Source organism: Triticum dicoccoides, chromosome 6B, assembly GCF_002162155.2.
Source record: "Triticum dicoccoides isolate Atlit2015 ecotype Zavitan chromosome 6B, WEW_v2.0, whole genome shotgun sequence".
NCBI classification, from domain to species: domain Eukaryota; kingdom Viridiplantae; phylum Streptophyta; class Magnoliopsida; order Poales; family Poaceae; genus Triticum; species Triticum dicoccoides.
The window spans coordinates 243,581,667-243,596,698 of NC_041391.1; the positions used below are offsets into that span (position 1 = coordinate 243,581,667).

Consider the following 15,032-nt stretch of genomic DNA (forward strand, 5'->3'; position numbering starts at 1 on the left):
GGCCGTCCAATATGATTCCAGCCTGTTTTAACTTCCGGCCATGTGTGGCCCATGACTTCTTTTGGCCCATATGAGGCCCTTTGTAACTCTTGGACCATTAATGGTCCATGGTGAAACTGGCCCGTAATGAACAGTGTATCACTTTATACCCATTAATGGCCCGTTATTCCATTGGGCCGTTTCTAGCCCAAGTTATCTTTCGGCCTTCTCAGGGCCCATTGATTCTTGGGCTCATTTGCAGCATTCGGTTACATACGGCCTGTTGCAGTCATTTTCTGCTTGTGGGCCAAATTCAGCCCGTCGTTACAGTTGGCCCATTTGCGGACCGTTAATACACTGAGCTGTTTTCATAGAGTTATCAAATACGGCCTATTAACGGCCCATTATGGTCCACGAATAGTACGGCCCATGATTGGCAAAATGATGATATGCCCTGTAGAAGGCCCATGGATCCTACGGCCCGTATGAGGCCCATGGATAGTACGGCCCGTAGAAGGCCCATGGATCTGTAAGTGCATCTAGTGCCCCTTAGTGATTTTGGTGTATTGAAGACTTATAGGTTAAGGGACTAATGTGTTTATGAGTGTACACAGGTCTATAAGTCTATGAGGAGTTTGATATTTATAGAGAAAGTCGATCCCTACAAATGAATATCTTCGACTGAAGATTTTGTATTCCTGAAGACTTTCATGAAGACTTTGAAAGTGAAGAAATTGGTGTGTCCGTGAAGACTTGATATTCATGCAAGGAATATGAAGCTTGAAGACTTTCGTTTTCACAATTTTGTTTTTCGCTTTCTTGAGTCATAGGAAACACCGTACTGTTAAAGGGGGTCGAGGAAATACTAAGGAAAACTTTCCATGTGATGCTCAACTCAAAATCCTACACCTACCAATCCCTTCGAGTGAAGCCATTGGAAATCTCATACAGTTCAGTCAATTTCTTCAGTGACAGAGACGAAGTTCTACTGGTCGCTGAGGAATTTGTTCTGACTGAGGAGTTAGGAATTCGCCAGTGCGGATTGCCTACAAAGTGAGGAACATGATAGCCCTGAGGAATTTGAGAGTCAAATTTCCGACCGTTGCTGTGCTACGCGCCAGCTGTCCCAAAATATCTTATCCACCTAACGGTCATATCATTGAAGGGCATTTATGTCTTATCATGTCGGGCTGCTCCCTAGGCTATAAATAGCCGCCCCCTACAACCACTAGCTGGTTGGCTGCTCCGAGAGAAACTGACACTTGTCATTTGAGAGCAACCCATCCTCCGAGGACTTTGAGCGAAAATCATCGAGTGAGGAAAATCCAAACCCAAACACCCACAAACCCAAAGTGATTGAGCATCACTGAAGAGATTGATCCTACGTGGATCCGACACTTGTTACCTTTGAAGACTGTGCTTCTTCCAGACGGTTAGGCGTCATGGTCTAGAGCATCGAAGAGGAACTGTGGATCGCCGAGTGACCAAAGTTTGTGAAGGTTCGGAAATCGCCTGAAGACTTACCACGAGTGATTGGACGAGGTCTGTGTGACCTTAGTTCAAGGAGAATACGGTGAGGACTTGGTGTCCTGAGCTGCGTGCTTAGTGACTGGGTGTCCGAGACTGTGTGTCCTCGAGTTTAAATACTCAGCCGCTCCAACCAGACGTACAACTGAGACAGCAGTTGGAACTAGTCTACCAAATCATTTTCTTCACCAACCTTACTGGTTCTATTTCCTCAACTCTTTCATTTCCTCATTATTGTGTTGAGTGATTGTTCATATCTGTGTTTGAAGACTTTGAGTGAAGACTTTCTCAATTTCCTCAGTTCAATTTCTTCAGTCTGTTTGTCTTCATCTTGTGTTATCATGTGTTTACGCTTTCTGTACTCTGTGTTTTTCTTCATTTCATCATGATGACTATGTGTGTATTCTGTTATGCTTACTTCTGAGTACTTATTCCACTGCAAGTAGTTCTTCGGTAAGGAATTTCCTCACCGGTGAATTCCTTAGTGAAGAATTCATAAAAATCGCCTATTCACCCCCCCTCTAGTCGATATAATGCACTTTCAGGATCGTACGGCTCATAGAAGGCCCATGGACCCTACAGCCCGTAGAAGGCCCATGAATCCTAAGGCCCGTATAGAAGGCCAATGGATCCTACGGCCCGTATAGAAGGCCAATGGATCCTACTGCCGGAAGAAGGCCCATGGATCATACGGTCTGCAGGAGGCCCATGGTTACAACAGTCCATGTGTTGTCATGATTATTTTGGCCTAGTTACCAAAAATAGGCTATTGTGGCCACTAGAAAAACACATAAAAATAACTGCAGTGACTACAAGCAAACAACTAAACAAGACAATAAGGAAATAAATAAGCAAGCAATTAACGCTAGCCTATTACCGCTATTACACATATTACATCCACTGGGCATCAAAGTTCGCCACCAGTGCAAATATAGGGAACAAAGCAGCATATTACATACACTGGCCGTCAAAATTGGCCACCAGTGCAAATAAACGCGGCAGCAAAACAAGAGCATAACTGAAACAACTTCAGAAGAGCTCAAGAAACGTTATCCTGGGTATCCACCATGCTGGCAATAAGTTTAGCAAGCTTATTAGATTTGTCCTGTTTGGCGCTAAAATCCTCCAAAGCTTGTTGTTGCACCAGAAAGTATGCATCTGAATGCTCCAGGGACTTTCGCAGTCCTTACACTTCTTGTCGCAGCACAACTGATCGATGTCTTTCAGCTTGTAGTTGAGACTCAAGAAACCGAACTAATTCAGACAGTGACTTTGAATAGCTTGTGCAAGCGGTAGTGGCCGGTAACTCGAACACTAAACCAAGACAGGACTTTAGGGTTGTCTCGCTGTCTTCAAGATAGTCTTCCTTAGCTGTTTTATCAGCTTTGTTGGGGACCAACAAGGATGTGTTACTATCCTGAACCTTATATGCATTACTTCCTTTATCATTGCTTAATAAGGCACTCTTCCCCAATATTCTGTCAGCATCTATCTATCTATTATATAATTAAAACAGAAGTCAAATAAGACACCACGTTTCTTCCACATAAGTTAAAATAATATGCATCGTTGATTTGTAATATTTATGGCTAAGATTGAAAGATATTACGTTACATCCAAAAGTTACGTAGGTTGTATTGACACGTACAAGTTGCACGAATAAAAAGTTGGAAGCATATAAACTAAAACTATTTCTTTAAAATATTGCCGGACGTACATGTGCACATCTCAAAGTCCAGCACAAACACGGGATGGAAGTGTTGCATGTCCTGTCAATAGGACAGGAAAGAACGGGGGGAGGGGGGATTAGGCTCGGCCACGTACATGCTACAAGCAATTAAAAAAAGCAATTACTGTTGAGATAAAACTTGGAAGAGTTTTGAAAGGATCCAAGTAGGATACGTATCTCACATGATGAAATTCTAAAACAGGAACAAGTACATGCAAACCAAAACTAATAAGGACAACTTTCAGATCTCACCTGAATGAAAAATCCAAAAAAGAAAGGATCCAAGTAGGTTACAATCAGATTTCCACACGTCTCGGCCATCTCAAACCCAGCCACCTCAACCCATATAAACAAGTACAGTCGGCCGCACAATCGCACACCAAGCAATTAGAAGTCAACAATCACCATGACTTGACCAGATTGAAGTTGACAGAGCTACCACGAAAATCCATGCCCAGCCGCTTCACACAACGCCCGATGAAGTCACGCCAAAGCATGCCGGTCGCCCAACAAAGCCAGGCACAATTGCTCCAATCAACGTTGGAAGAAGTCAGCCAAAGCACTTCTGGCCTGAATCATCAGATTTGGTGATTGTTATTTAGCAAGCTTACTTTTTCGGGCTAGAATCTTTATAAATCCTATGTTATTAGTTGATATACTATTTCCTATTAATTTTGAGGACATAACACTATCGCATACAAGAAGTTGAGTGACTTAACTACAAGCGGACAGAATTAGAACATTCAAGTGAACACAATGAGTGTGGGATTCAGTCAATCCTACGACCCATGAGCTTATTAACCTAGATATGATACTGATGGATGAGCAGACCTGTTTTTATATATTTAATTGGAATTTTTTCAAGTTAAGAAGCAGCTACTAACCATATTCTATTGTTTTGATAGGGTCAAACAATCCATGCTACTGTCTGGAAGAATCTAATAGACATGTTTAGATCAAAGATCAATGAGAAATCTATTTATGCATTCAGCAACTTAAGGTTGTGGAATCTACAAAATATAGGCTAGTGTGGAATGAAATTAAAATATTTTTTGCATACAATACACACGTAAATGATATTAGGAACTTCGAAATTTTTCTGGATAATTGCCGCGAGTTTGCTACCATGGGAGGATAGAAAAAGATACACAATGCTCGGGTATGTTGATAGTTGTTATTATGACTTCCAGATAATTGATATATCTAATTGTTATATCAATAATATCCCAATAATCAATTGGTATTGGACTACTAACACAAATGAAGCCCGTGGAGAGAAGAAAAACTTGCTTAATACATCTACATCTCACTTGCTGAACTCACTGGATGCGAAATCATAAGAAGCACCAAAGATTATTCAACAATCATGTGGAAAAAACTTATATTTTGATTCAAGTTCAATGACATAATCTCACCTTTGACACACAAAACTATGCAGTAAAAAGACATTTGTGCCCGATGATAGGCTTGAGATGCTCTACTTGAACGATAAAGCCAAGGAAGTAAAGGTGCATTAACTTTTTATTCAAAAATATGAAGTACCATCTTTAGAATTCCTTAACTAATTCATCTTACATATGTTGCACAGGAATCGATGGATGATAAAGTGAACACCATGTTAAAGAAGAAGCAGAACATGCCAGATAAAAAGGTGATTGATTTTTTTAACTATACACACTTCAGATTTTAGAGGTGTCAAAATTTTAAAATATATATTTATGCAATCACAGAATAATAAAGTTTCACCGAGCAATGTGAACTGGTGCGCGTGAAAGAGAAACCAGATTGACAGTAATGGGAGTACATTAAACAAAGATGGGCGTCAAAACAAAATATCATCATCAGCAACACGTGAGCCCCACAGTGGCAATAAAAGGAGACTGAGATCTGTTGTGATATCAGATGACTCACGATGAATGCAATGAGACGAATTTGGCAGAACAATAGGAAAAGGGTGTCCACAGGAACAATAAACATGTTATACAAAAGCCAAAAATACAATGCTTGAAGATGAAGTAAATAGTACGACAGACTATTTGTATCAACCAAGATAAGTAGGAGTACGTGACATCGACGAGGATAATGATACTTATTAGATTAAGCATGTGAGTGTTAGCAATATCTTAGTCCAAATAAATTGAAAACTTTATGTAGTTTTGTTCATGTACACGCTATTTTATCTGAATCTGTACGAGGCCAGCACAATACACAAGAACATACTACAAGACCAGAGTTTGAGACATTAGGATTCACTTCACAATTTGAAGAAACTATACATTGGAAAATTTAAATGACACTACCACAATAGACATGAACATACCTTGCTTCAGTAACTTAATAGCAGAACCGGATATAAGCAAATCAATGGCCTCTCTGCTGTTGCATACCGCTAGCTTTGCCCCGCGCTGCCATTCTGACCGAAAACAAGGTTCCCATATTTAGACTTAACAGCAAAGCAAATCCAGTATCTAATCACATTAATTGCTTAGGTCACTAAAAAATTTCTGGCAAGCAGAAGATTTTTTCTCGGTTACTTGATAAGGTGATCAGAAGTTACTTGAGAAAATTCAACATGTGAGCTTCTTCTCAACAAACCTATACCCAAATTAATACCTAAGGTGGCATATGAACACACAGAAGGTAATCTAATTACCAAAGCAGAGCAGAATAATGTACCAATTAATTTTGGCAAAAGGTTTATTAAAAACTCAAATAGGATGAAAATACATGGATACAACTACAAGACTATCACAAGCAGTTCATATTATAAATTTTAGAAATGCATTCATACATGCACTTCTTTCAGTTCATTGTTCTTGGTAAAAAGCCATCGACCATGAAGAGGTTGAGCAGTGCAGCTTTTGTGTTTCCCTGCTCCTCCCCATGGCCGCTCCGCCACATCCTTCAGAACGCGACAAACGCGTCCACGCACTCCGCGCACACGGCCAACTGCCGCAGTACATCGACGAGGAGAAATTGGAGAAATGAATCGAGAAGTGGAGTCGGGATGGCTTGAGAATCAGTTCGGTGATGGCTAGCGGCGACATCTTCATCCACCGGCTGCTAATCGGAGAAGACGACGCATGTGGATGGATAAGGATGCTGGTGGGGAGCTGGGGATAGCCTGAGATGATAATACATTTTTTTTCTTTTTATTTTAGAAAATGGGGGAGTTCACCGTAGATGGACCTGTATGCGTTTTGTGCTTAGGTTTGGTCATACATGGGCAGGGCCGCAGGGGCACTCAGATTTTGGGCAGCAGCCTCGATTTCCTTTTGCGCGGTTCAAAAAAAAATGATAGGGAAGGGAATGTGTTTTCCCCTCATAGAACAAAGACACGTACACATGCTTCTAAAAAACAAACACGTACACATGGTGGGATGGGAAGCACGTGGACCAAATTGTTAGCTTGGATTGAGAAAGGTAAAAAATGATATTGTATGTGCAAATTAAAAAAATGGGCACAAAACCTAAATTAACAGATAAAGATAATTTAAAGAAAAAGAGCATATGAAGCTAAAAGATTTAAATATGGAGGTTTCCAATGGAAGATGTCACGGAAAGAAAATCAACATGATTGAAACAAAAATATTGCAAGTCATTTTTCCAAAATATAAAATAAATCAAAATCTAACTTATGTTACCGACACTCTTCACATCTTGCTATTTCTCCATCAACCTCCTTACCATGTGTATCATTTTCTTCAAATCCAACACGTGTCATTCACCATCGGCATCTCATCACAATCTAATATACATGACCCGCTGCCAATGAACTAAGACCCAGGCGAACATGTTTGTTACTCTTAGGGAGGAACCATAAATGTTTTTTAACACGGTACAATTAAAGTCGCTCACGTACACGAGCATATACTCATTCCTATGAACGCACGCACGCACAACCTACCTCTATGAGTATCTTCGAGAGACTGAGTCGGCATACCATCTTAAGGTTTTACGAAGTCACCACAGGCGCCTCGCAGTCGATGAGAACGTCTCCTGCCACTGAACGAACATCGCCGGAAGTTTGAAATAAATTCAGCAATAATGCGAGCACCAATGTTAAGTTTAGGATTTGAACCCTCATGGGTTGAGATACCACTGTCATCTTAGCCATCCAACCACAGATTGGTTCCGAAGCACTATGAATGTTAGAATCAACATTTCTATTTGAAATGCTAAGTGTGATTTTACATAGACAAAATTATATCATTCTCTAAGAAAATCATAAGAGCCTGTACATCATAACCACCTGTTTATATCAGCCTGATAGGATACATACCTTGGAATACACAAAGTAAGAAAAAAAATATGGATGAGCAAATTACTATACCAAAAAATAAATATAAAGAAGAAATAAAAATAAATATTCCTGCAAAGGTAAACACCATAATACAAAGGTACCAAACAAAAATCAAATATAAAAACAAAAAGTTTATTCTAGCCGCGCAAATGCGCGGGTGCACCTGCTAGTTCTAAAAGAAGAAACAAGCAGACACATAACAAGTTTAGCATGTACTAGTATATGAAACTCATTTCGGTGAACCAGTTCATTAGTAAGGTGGACAGGATTAAACTACCAAGTCTTCTATTGCCAAGTACTAGTACATAATAAAAGCATCAAACAAACATATATCTATGTCCTATGGTCACTGCATTGTCTTGCCAAATCAAAATAGAGACACGGTTCAAAGCATATCAGTTCAAGACAAAGCAGCAGTGAAAGAATACAAAGCATGGGAAACTACACGGCACAACAAGATTTCAGATGGGTACCACGGGTCTAGATGTACAACAACACTATTGGCTCTCTTGTGATGCTAGTAATGTGCATGATATGAAAGTCAACTGTATACACAATTGAAATTGAAATCAACAGAGCTATTGATAAGAGCAAACCTGTTAAAGAAACATGTGTGAACATACCTGCTGTGCCATTGGAGTTTCGATTGGATCCTTCAATTCAAAAATAAATTTGTATGAGTAAATACAATGATACAAGAGCAAAGCAATCATAGTTAAAAAAGGTGCGCCTAAGGGAGCACTTAAGCGTGTCTAGGCTCTAGGCGTTGGCAAAACGCATTGCGCATAACTACGCTGAATCTATGCATAACTGCGCATAAGCATGCGCTTTGGTCAGTAAAGCGCAAGGCGGTGGCAAAACGCACAATTAACGCCTAGCGCTTTTTTGAACTATGGTAGTAATTGAATCTTAAATTAGAACAGTTGTTCTTCAAGTTTAGGCACTTGTTCTACATTAACAGAGTACAGTAAGACACGAGAATATAATACTTAAAAATAGAAAATAGCTCATAGACCTTACCACATTCTTGGTTTGGGACTAGTACAGAACAAGGCGTTCCCAGTCATCGTCCAGTAAATGTGTCTCAGGAGAACGTAAGGAAATTTGATGAGTTTCTTTGCCGGTGAAGTACGTTTTCTTTAGGTAATTCTGATACTGCCACCAAGCATTCTTGAAGATAGCAGAGGTATTAGCACAGGTTACCTGATCCTGAGTTTCCAAATCGGTTCTTCTCTATAGAGAAAATGGGAAAATTTGTTGTATTATAACCATCATGGAGGTAGGATGTATGGAACGAAGCAAAGTAATTGCCATGAATAACATTACTTACACATAACTCCTGGACAAACACCTGCAACTGGCATTTTCCTTCATCTTCAGTATAGTATTTCCAAGATGGGAAGATACGCACATACGATTTAACAACATCAAATGTGATAGATGCTAAACTACGACTAGCTGGTTGTGCTTCCTCCACAGGAATAGGTGTACTAACTGGTGGAGTTGGGGTTCGCCATGATAGTACTGGCCCTTTGGGCACTGGAGCTGCCTTCCTAACTGCTCTTGTTTGGGAGCTCTGTGGTGGAGATGGTGCTGTATCAACAGGAACTGGGTTACTATAGGCTGGGGTTGGGGTTAGATTCGGTGAAGCTGGTTCTCTGTCCATCGCAGTAGGGGTACAATCTGCGTGAGTTTGGGTTATGTGTGGTAGGGCTGGTTCTTGTGCATGTACAACCGGGGTGCTATCTCCACCAAGAGGTAGCACTGTTTTATTTGAAGACCGTGTTTTTAGTCCGCTAGATACTGGCATCACCCGCTCCAATTCAAATGGCTGATAAACAGGAAACATAGTTGAATGTACAGACATTGTATGAGAGATAGATGCAATAGAAAGTGTGGAAAAAAGAGGGAATGAAATAGTTGACATGTATATTGTTTAACTAAAACGGATAGCATGACATAATTTCACATATATGATGTCTATCTAAACTGGATAATATAGCATAACATAATTCAAAGATATGATGAATAACTAAACAGGATCGCATGACATAATTCACCTACATGTTATATAAGTAATCAGGATCGCATCATTTAGTTCACATATGTGATTTATATGCTAAACAGAGGGCATTCGATATGATGTCTGAACTAAGAACATGGTGTTGAATATTGTGTATATGATGTTTAAACTATGCAATGCAAGACACCTTATGCATGACATGAGAAGTATAACCATGCCAAGTTAGAGCATACACCTCAGTGGGGGAATAGGACTGGTCATCTGTCTCTGAATCCGTCTCTGAGGAGCTATCGGGACCCAACAAGAGATCTGCTTCGACAGGTAGCACTGTCTGCTTTGAAGGCGTTGTTTTCACTCCAGATTTTTCCATCTCCCACCCAAATGGCTGATTCACAGGAAGACTAGTTTAATGTACAAACATTGTCGACAAATGGAAATGTAACGAAGAAAAGGATGGGCAAGATATCATTCAAATATATGATGCCTGGTTAAACAGGAAGGCATTGCACATTTCACATATATTATGGCTGGCTAAAAGACATGAGACTGTATAATTCCCATATATGATATAGAAACTAAATAGGTGGCATTACAGAACATGTCTAAACTAAGCAAATGACATATATGATGTCAAAAGTAGGCACTGCAAGGCAACATATGCATGATATGACTAACATCATCATGCCAAGGTAGAGCAAACACCTTGGGGGGTAAATAGGAGTGGTCAGCAGCGTCTGAATCCGCCTCAGAACAGATATCTTCCTCTGGATTACAATCTGGAGAGGGGTGGGGAGGGTTTGCCATTGAACCCACCATAGAGCGATGTCTGCATGACATTGTATTGCTGCGCAAAACTCTTCTCTTTTTTCTACATGTTCAGCATGACTGTGTACAATATCTAACATGCATACGAAAAAAATATGGTGAGATTATGTAAGGAGAGCATGCAGAAATTTAGAGTGATGGTAACAACCAGTGGATGGATCCAAAAATAATGATAGCAGGCTGATGATTGCTTTAAATTAATTAAAAGACAGATGATGATTGCTTTACTATTTGTTTCCCACCCAAGATGAACAACATAGGCATACCCTAGGTAAACCAGATATTAGACAGACATACTATTCATTGCTGCCTCGATATGTACCCCACAACTAATTTAGAACTCAAATTTGAACATTAATTTGGACCTGACTTGGGAGTCCAAGAGCTGAACAGGAGATAAAGTAGCAGGTAAGTTTAAGCAATGCATAACATAAGCAAAAACAAAAGAGTGCGACCTCTCTTGTGGACTCGTGTACTCGTCGGGTTCATCTGCTGAGTCGATGATGGTGATGCCGTTGTGGTGGGTGCCGGCGGCAGGGAAGCAGATCTGAGGCGGCAAAAGACGGTCGGGAGTCATGATGTCTGGTTTGGTGGACGCTTCTGTCGATGGAGCAGCTCGGGTGAGGTGGAGGACGTCGTGGTAGGAGCAGGACAAACCACACAAAGTTCCCTTCGACACGTACCTGTAACTGAAGTAATTCTGTAAAGGATCATTTGGCTTGCATGATTCTTAAAACGCAGGGATAGGAAAAACACCAGAATAGGATAGGAAAATGCACATGGTAAACAGAGCATTTGTAAACACAGGATTTCTGTCAACTTGGGTGTTTGGTTTACAAGAATTGGAAGAGCAGAGCAATGCAAAGAAACATGGCCAAAATAAAGTGAAACCATATGAAAGCGTGTACAGTTAGAATGATATTCTGGCACTAATGCACTTGGTCTTGTTTTCATGCATAGGATTTTGAAAAGTAGGTCCAGGTGGATGTTTTGCTTCATTCCTTTCAACAAAATGCATGAATAGTTGAATAGTAGAGTGCCATTGTAAAATTACCTATTGCTATGTTTTTCCATTGAACCAAAATAGCCCTAATGGGTCGACGTGAATGTATAGTAATAAGTGATGCAACAAGTGTACAACCTCTTTGCCGTAGCCGTGTTGACCTCAACATCATTGGGTTGGTCGTAGAAGCAGTTGAGGCAGAGGTGGCTGTCGGAGGTGTGGAGGAAGATCTGAGGAATCTGTAGACGGCGTCCAGGGCACTGCTCTGTTGTGATGGATCGTTCTGTCGTTGGAGCAGCTCCGGTGAGCCGTAAGACGTCAAGGCTGAAGCAGCACAACACAGACATCGTCAATCTCAAGTGGGATTCTAATAGCATCTCCAATAGATGATTGGATGTAAAATTTACATCACCAAAAACCACCTGACTACAATAGATGAGGTAAAAACTGTTGACTTTGAACTTAACTATTGAAACTGAAATTTACCGTGGAATCTGAATGCTACTGTCGAAACTGAACGCAATGGTAGCAGAGAGGCACTTGACATGTAGTTTAGGGAGGGCCTGCAGTTCATCTTCAACCTGCACCCCCCTGAGCCGCCAGCCACCACCGGACGAACCGCCGGCCCCAACGCCGCCTCGCCGCCCTGAAACAACTTCCCACCGCCGCCTCGGCAAGCCCTCTAGCCCCCCCGCCCCCATCTTGAATCCTAAGATAGATAGTGGGGTACCTCTCGGGAGAGCCCCCGTCCCCGCTGCGGGTGGTTCTTCGTTAACTCCGGCGAGCTCCCCCAACCCCTGAAAATCGACTGACCCAAAAGTTGATTCAGTCGACTGAAGTGTGGCTAGGTTGGAGCAGAGCAGCAGCACGAGCAAGGGGGAGAGCAGCATCAGCAGCAGCTGGGCGAGCGAGCGATCGAGCAAGAGCTGGAGCAGCAGCAGCAGCGCGAGCGAGCGAGCGAGAGCCGGAGCAGCAGCAGCAGATCCGGCTAGTATGGACGCCGCCGTCAAAGGGGCGTCGCGCTGGGGGAGAGCCGCCATGGAGATGTCGCCCGTGGCATCGGCTTCAAGGTAGCCGCTCCATGGGGGTGCGGGATGGAGCACCGTCGTCGCCGGGAGGTCGAGTTAAGGAGAAGGTGTGATGCGATGAGTGTACAACCTCTTTGGTGGCGAGTAGGCCTCGGCTTTGTCCGAGGAGTCGGTGAGGATGTTGCGGTTCTGGTGGAGCAGGTTAAGGGGCACAGTGGGGATGGAGCAGCCGCGATAGACGAGGCGATCGTTGGAGCAGCTCCTTGGAGGTGGAGGACGGGGCGGCTGAACCGGCGGGACGATGAGATGGACGACGGATCCTCATCCGGGGAGGTGGACGAGGGACGTCGAGCTGTTACGGTGGACGACGTCGTCGGGGAAGAGGCTCCGGCTGGGCAGCGGTGAGGTGGCGGACAGAGGAGGGTGGGGTTTCGCGTCTGGAGCAGGGAGGTTATGGCGGCCTGGGATTTCGAATGGCGAAAAGGGGGCGATAGGAGGGGGTGAAGCATGACTTAGGGACGCGCTTGTCCAAAATGTAGGGTGTGTTACAAAAGTACCCCCCACCGATTTGAACTAGCGGCCCTTTCGGCTCAGGGTTAGAAGGGGGATTTCGCGTGTCAGGATTTGGCAGCTGGAGGAAGTTTTCACGCGCGTTGTAATTTTGGGATAGCAAGGCGCGGGTTGTGAAGGCGCCAGTTTTGGGAGAACGATATCTGAATTTTCGGGATATAACAAGACGCGGGTTGAATTTTAGGGACAACCCTAACGTGTAGTAATATTGTACTTGTACGTACCAAATCAATTCTCACTTCCCTCAACCAAAAAGAAAACAAAAAAATAAAACTATTCACACCACAGAAAGAGATAGTCTTGCCCCGTTTACTATACAAATGCTATTTGAAGCTACTCCCTCCTTCCATCTATATAGGGCCTAATGCGTTTTTTGATGCTAACTTTGACCAAATGTTAGAGCAATAATATATGACATGCAACTTACACAAAGCACACCATTAAATTTGTCTGTGAAAGGTTCTTTCAATTATATAATTTCCACATTGTGGATGTCATGTACTATTAATCTTGTCAATAGTCAAAGGCGGTCTTAAAAATCTCATTACGCCCTATATAGATGGAAGGAGGGAGTATGGATCCATGTTATGTCCGATTAAAATTTTTCGCTTGCTGTATAATGCATGTAACCTACTCATACCAACATTTTAGTGCATTCCAAATGTGTATACTACCGCTGCAATTCGAACTAAATTTGAATTTGTTTCTCTATTTCAATAAAAATCTACAATCATGATTGTTGCCAACTTCAACCATCATTCGTCTATTACCTTAATAACACACCACATGATTACTATAGAGATAGATATGAACTATGTGTACTACATGAACTCGAATCCTATTTTTTGAATATACTTGATGTTGATTCCAAATAATAGTACATTTGATGTACTAACTATATATTCATAATCTAAACCATGTTCCATACGTACACCATGTTTATCACACAAAGTATAGTGCCCCGCCCCCTACATTATGACAAGTATTTAGACCTGATTTGCAAAAGCCACACATTAGCCCAAATTATAATCAATGTTCTAAATTATGATATCTTCTTCAAGTATCCGTATCCACTTTTTTATAATGAATTATGGTCTTTGTTCGTCTTTTACACCTTCATGATCCTCTTATATTTGTAGCTAGCTAGCGCTAACTTTCTATCGTGCATGCACACGCCCGCCCCCCTCTCACCCACCCTTAGCGTCCCCTCCATCGCGCACGTTCATTATTTCTCTTTAGATCGTCCACTAGCGGTGTGTGTAGGCCCCCGGCTCCTTCTTTCCGGCACACACCGGTCGATATACCTCTCTAGCCAAGTGTGCATACAACAAACACATATATACTTCCCCTCTTCTCTTCTCACCGTCCATGTCCCCTATGTCCAATACGATTCCACGCAGGTGCACACTCCCGCCCCTCTTTTCACTGATCACATACTTGCACACTCCTCCCCCCTCGACATGGTAGGCCTCTCGCACCACCTCCTAGCCACACCCTCTCCCCATGTCTACCTCTCCGGACCTTATTTGCTTCTAACACATGCAGGCGTGTATATGAACTAATCTCCCTACATATAGCTAGGTCGACTATAATTCGTTTTCACCAAGAAGCGATACACTTACCTCGCTAGTATGTCTCTCCTTTTCTCGGACACACGACGGTTGATCTTCCTATGTAGTTACGTATGCTTACCACAACCATATCTTCTCCCCTCATCATCCTTGAATACCTCCCGACCCGTCTCTCACACGCACATGCATAGACAGACAGACATCCCCCGATCTCTCTTATTGATATTGCACTCAAACCTTCCATTTGTCTAGCAGGCCTCTCCCACCATTTGTGAGACGCCACTCCACCACCAACCCTCTGACGCTCTACCTTTGTCTTTTTCCCAACCTTATTCCTCTGCTACACATATCCATGGATGTCGATCGATCTCCCTCAATACATAGCTAGGTCTCTCTCCTTTCCCACACATATACTAGTCGATCGGTCTCTACCCCCTCCCCCCCCCCCACACACACCGATAGTCGAATGTCGTA

General features: G+C 42.3%; 1 long non-coding RNA gene across 1 annotated transcript; it reads right to left on the reverse strand.

The window, feature by feature from the left end:
• Positions 1-3,483: 3,483 nt before the first annotated feature.
• Positions 3,484-6,383, reverse strand: LOC119321875. Its single transcript, XR_005155257.1, has 3 exons — positions 6,027-6,383; positions 5,556-5,648; positions 3,484-3,805 (listed from the first exon to the last, which is right to left on the reverse strand). It is a non-coding gene; the product is annotated as an uncharacterized LOC119321875 (long non-coding RNA).
• Positions 6,384-15,032: the final 8,649 nt, after the last annotated feature.